Below are 6,000 nucleotides of genomic sequence, written 5' to 3' on the forward strand. Positions count from 1 at the left end.
ACCTAACTGTGATATACAGGAAATGAGCTACGCTCGTGGGATCACATCTCTCTTTCTCAATAAGTCAAATTTTGCTTTGAACTTGTTTAAGCTTTTAGACTAGATGATCTCTTTGTCCAGACTATTCCATGGGTCAATGCTTCTATAAGAAAAACTATATTTCTTGATATCCTTCAAGCAACTTGGCGTCTTGAGTTTCATTCCGTGTCCTCTTGTTACTCTCGTATCCCAAACAAACTGATCTTTTCTATCAGTTTTATCTACTCCCATCATGGTCCTGAATACTGCAATCATATCGCCCCTCTCTCTCCTTTCCTCTAAGGAAGACAAGTCGAGCTTTTCCAGCCTCTATCTGTACAACAGATCTGCCAGACTGGGGACCATCTTGGTTGCTGTTCTTTGTATTTTCTCAATCTTGTTTATATCTTTCTTTTTATGTGGGGACCACACTACTGCTGCATATTCCAACCTGGGGCGGATCATGGCCACTATCAATTTTTTCATCATCTCCTCATCCATGTAATGAAATGCTACTCTTATGTTAGTCAAGAGTTTACATGTCTCTCTAACTGTCTTGTTAATGTGTTTTTCATATGACAAACTATCCTAAACCGGCACTGCCACATATTTCTCTTCTCTCATTTTTGTGACTGGTTCATTACCCATCAAAAAATTCAGTGATGGCTTCTTGGTACTCTTACCCATTTCCAATATTTTACATTTTTTTACGCTAAATTTAATTTCCCACATCCGGCTCCGATCATGTATCCTATCCAGATCCTCCTGCAGCATTTTACAGTCTTCCTCAGCTTCTACTTTTCTTAAGATCTATGCATCATCAACAAAAAGACCTGCATAAATGTTCACTCCATCTACCATATCTATCTATTTATCTATTGCCAGATGCCACAATCCCGTAAGGGATGGCCATTTGCCTTTGAGTTATTGGTTTTATGAGGAGGGGCACTAACCCTCCACCAACCCACTTGTTGACACGTAAGGAGCACGTATGGGTTGGTTATATGGTTACCACCCAGCGCTGTAAATGGTTTCTTGGCTTACAGGAAACCATTTGGCTTATCACTCAATGTAAAGCCACCTGTTAAGGAAAGAAGAGCAATAAGAAGTGACAGGAAAGCTGGGAGATATAGCAAGAGAGGAGGGCAGGCACAGAAAAAGAATGATAAAGGCTATGGAAGAAGTAGGCAGCACTACATCAAGTGAGTGGATGATGGTCACCACCACCTACCACCAATCTACCATATCACTTACATGAATACATAAATCAAGAACATTACTGGCGCCAACACTGAACCCTGTGGGACTCCACTTGTTACTTCCCCCCATCCAGACATACTGTCCTTTATTACTGTCCTCATTTGTCTGTCTCTCAACAAGTCTCTCATCCATTCCAGGAGGTTTCCCTTCAGTCCTCCTATAAGCTCCAATTTCCACAATAGTCGCTTATGGGGTACCTTGTTGAGGGCCTTCTCCAAATCTTAATACAATCTACCCAACCATCTCTCTCCTGTAGCACATCAATCGCTCTTGAGTAAAAGCTCAGCAAGTTGGAAACACATGACCTTCCACTTCTGACTCCAAACTGACTTTCAGCCAAAATGTTCATCTCTTCCCAATATTTTATCCATCTATCTTTCAGGGTTCTCTCACACAATTTTGTGACCATGCTGGTCAGGGACACTGGTCTATAATTCAGGGGTTCTTCCCTGTTTCCTCCCTTATAAATTAACACCACATTTGCCCTCTTCCATTCCCAAGGCACTTTTCTCTCTTCCAGAGAACACACAATCAAGCTGTGAATCTTATCCGCCGGTTGGTCTCTGCATTCCCTCAGTACCCAATTAGAGATTCCATCCGGTCCTGGGGCTTTCCTCACATCTTGAGTTTCCAGTCATTTATACACTTCCTGTACTTCCACTTTTATATCTTTTATCACTAGATTTCTAGTCACTCCCTCCCGTTCCACAAACTCACTTTCATTAGTGAAAGCTGACTGGAAACGTTTGTTCATTATTTCTGCTTGCACTGCTGCATCTTTATAGACCTCTCCTTCTACTTTCAGTTTGGTAATTTCTTCCTTTTGTTTCAGTTTGCCACTGACAAATCTATAAAACAGTTTGGGTTCATCCTTACATTTGTCTATTATACCTTTTTCAAAATTCCTTTCTTCCTCTCTACATATTCTTGTGTAATCATTTCTAGTTCTTTTATATTCTTCCTTTGTTCTGTTGTTAACTCTCTTTCTCCAATTGTTCCATGCTGAGTCTCTCTCTTTTTTTGCTATCATACTATCTATCAATCTATAGCCAGACGCCTCAATCACGTTTGGGGTGGACTTAAACAAATCGCCTCCACGTCGCCCTGTCCCCCACCATTTCACTGCCCTGCTCCCAACTCACACTCCCCTCTCTCATATACCTCTCCACCCCATCCCTCCATCTCATCCTCGGCCTCCCCCTCCCTCTTCCCCCCTCCACCTCACTCACATAAACTCTCTTCGTCAGTTTTTCACCCTCCATCCTCTCCATATGGCCAAACCACCTCAGTGTGTTCCTCATAACACTTCTTATCACATCCACATCCACACCACAACGCTCCTTTATATCCTCATTCATCAGCCTGTCTCTCCATGTGACTCCACAGGCTCCTCTTAATAACTCATTTCCACTGCTCTCACTCTTGACTTGTGTCCTTCCAACAATGTCCAAGCTTCACTTCCATACGTTAGAGTTGGTATCACAATACTGTCATGTAGTAACTTTTTCACTTCCATGCTCACTTCCCTGTTTCTTATCACTGCTTTCAATGAACCAGCAACCTTTCTTCTCTGCTGTACCCTTTCAAGCACTTCACCCTCCAAACCTTCATCCTTACTCATCACACTACTCAAGTACATAAACGATTCTCTGCCTGCCTCACCCAACTTTGCTTTCAATACACGTTCCAATACTCAGGTGGTTCACACCTCAGACAGCCCACACAATGAAAACACTGAGTGGCCAATGCAGCAGTGGAGGCAACTGTACATCGAGGATGTGCATATGGCACAAGAAATGAGGAGGGGAAAAGGATACTCAAGTTTGGGGAGGCAATGAACATCATTGTATGCAACACACATTTTAGGAAAAGAGAGAGTAGGTTGATTACATACGAGTCTGGGGGAAATAGCAGCGAGATAGACTACTTCCTGGTCAGGAGAGCTGATAAGAGGTTAGTGAGGGATGTTAAAGTTACAGGGAGTGAGAAGTGTGTGCAGCAACACAAGTTATTAATATGTGATATGGTGCTTAAGGACTAGGTGATTAAAAAGAGGACTTATGCATCTAGCAGGAAAATATGGAAGTTGAAAACCAAGGAGTAAGGGATGCCTTCTATATTGAGATGAGGAGAGTGGAAGTGTTAATGAGCAGTACAGAGCCCTCGAGACCAACCTCTTGAGAGTTACAGATTCAGAATGTGGATGGACATGACGCCCACCAAGACATAAAGTGACATGGTGGTGGGATGACGGTGTAGAAGCTGCAGTTAAGGAGAAAAGAAGGCTTTTCCAGGAATGGAAGAAGGGTGGTAACAAAGAGGAATACTGGGCTGCCAAGCGTAGGGCTAGAAAAGAGGTCTACAGGGTGAAGTCTGAGTCACAGAAACTTTTACTTGATAACCTAAATCATGGGGAAGGGAAGAATATGATTTTTTTAAGGTGGCAAATCAGATGAAGAGGGAGAATAGGGATATCATGGGTGAGCAGTGTGTGAAGAATGATGAAGGAAGGGTAGTGGTGAACAGTGGGGATATAAAAGATGCATGGAGAAGGCATTGCAGCTGGTTGTTGAACAAGGAGTTTGACTGGGACAGGGAAGGTTTGGAGCCAGCAGATCCAGTGCTTGGCTACACCCTCTGAGCATTCACCGGGGAGTAACAGGACTGAGGAGAGTGAGGGTGGAGGTGTATAGCAGTGCTTAATACATTACCAGAAAACCACTCCCGGACTTTGAATTCACCTACAACTGATGATAGTGGGGAGTAACACCACCGCAAAAGCAACCACATTCACCAATAAATCACTGCCTCAGGCAGTCTGTGACTAATGCGGCCTGCCAGGCGACTCTGACCATACAGTAGGGAAGCGAACAGGTGCGCATGGTGGGGGGTTTTGCACTAATCCCGGAGGCCAGGGGACTCCCACCACTTGGTGTAGAGGCAGATGGGCGCTTTTATTGTACATTTACTTATGGCTTGTGGTCTGTGTTACACGCGTGGTGGCCACCAGGAACCCTGAGCCAGGAAAGACGCTTGCCCTGTCATTTCAAAACTAACCATAGGATTTTCTCAAACATAGGCTCAATGTGTTTCCCACGAAAAATTACATGTTATCATATACTAACCTAACCAAACCTAACCTAACCCAGCAGGGCTGCTGGCTGTGGTACTGAAACGAATACCCATACCAAACGGAAGTATATTGTACAATAAATGCACACATACTGTGTACTACCATATGCATTTATACAGAGATTACTGTACCAATATTGTAATCATTTTGTGGGAAGGAATCTCTCTCTCTCTCTCTATCTGTATGTGTGTGTGTGTGTGTGTGTGTGTGTGTGTGTGAGACCAGGCGATACTGGATGTTCGGTAGAGAGGCAGATGGCCACCGTCACCAAACATGTACGCATGGCTTGTGTTTTGTATTTGATGGTGGTGGCGACTGGGAAGGACTTAGCCCGGTGGCCACGCAACACTGGACATTCGGTTGGTTTTACTGTACTTCCACAACACATATGTAATTTGTTATACCGTATAGATTATTACAAGGTGAAGAAAATCAGGAGTAGACTGTAGCACCAGTCGAGCAGGGCAGTACTTCCAAGGCGGATGGAAAGCTGATGACAGAGAGAGCTGCAGCTCCCGTTTCATCAGCCCTTGGGACTAGTTCCTGACCATCCCCCTTTGCTGAACTTTTTCAGTGTTTTAGTAACACAGAGAGTAGGCCAGCATGCTTTCCAATACAAGCTTCTTTATCAACACCAAACTACATACACAGTATACACTACACTTCCTTTTCCAAAATTCAAACAACAAATCATGGCATCTCAAAACAGCCTCGGAGTCCCTGGGGGGGGGGGGACCATAAATACCCCCACCATCCGCCCCTCTCCCGGTGATGACTCGAGCTGCCTGGAACCACTGTCTGACTCACTTCTTCATTTCTGCAACATTCGTGGCCTTTCCTCTAACTTTCACTCTGTTGAGCACCACCTCTCTTCCTCTAAACCTCACCTTCTTTTCCTGAGACTCAGTTGTCTGAGGCAACTGATAGCAAACCCTTCTCCGTATCGTCCTACTTTCTCTATACTCATTTCAAAGCCAAAGGTGGCTGTTGTGTATACAGTGATCCCTCAACTATCCGATGTAATAGAGCCAAAGGCATGTCCAGAAAGTGGTCCCATCCGGAAAGTGGGCCCTGGAGTTGTACTTATGGACCCTAACCTACCCTGACTCAGAAAAACACCTATACAACTCCCTACTGGACATGCATAGCACATATTTAAGACCCAATTCACACCAATAAGGGACATAAAAGACCGAAATAAATGAAAAGAACCACAAAATGAGGTTTTAGAGGTGAGTATATACAATATTAAACATTCTGGGTACTTACAACAAGTCCCTGGCTCCTGGACTGGTACTTATGGACCCTAACCTAGCCTAACCCTGAAAAACACCTCCCAACTTTTTTTTTTTTTTTTTGCGAGGAAGAAGGAAACAAAGGCCATGAGCCTGCAAAAACAGTTCCCTCCAAGAGAAAAACAAAATACAATAGAGACCCAAATTCAAGATCCGATCATTTTGAGATGCCTGGACACACTGCGTTTGAAAGACTGGAGATCATAGGCAGTAGGAAATACAGACAGAGGGAGACAGTTCCAGAGTTGACCTGTTGCATAAATGAAAGACTGGGAGTAACGGTTAACTCTTGCT

The sequence above is a fragment of the Coenobita brevimanus genome, chromosome 86 (genome assembly GCF_032717465.1).
Source record: "Coenobita brevimanus isolate Jiangsu-jjx chromosome 86, ASM3271746v2, whole genome shotgun sequence".
Classification (NCBI taxonomy): domain Eukaryota; kingdom Metazoa; phylum Arthropoda; class Malacostraca; order Decapoda; family Coenobitidae; genus Coenobita; species Coenobita brevimanus.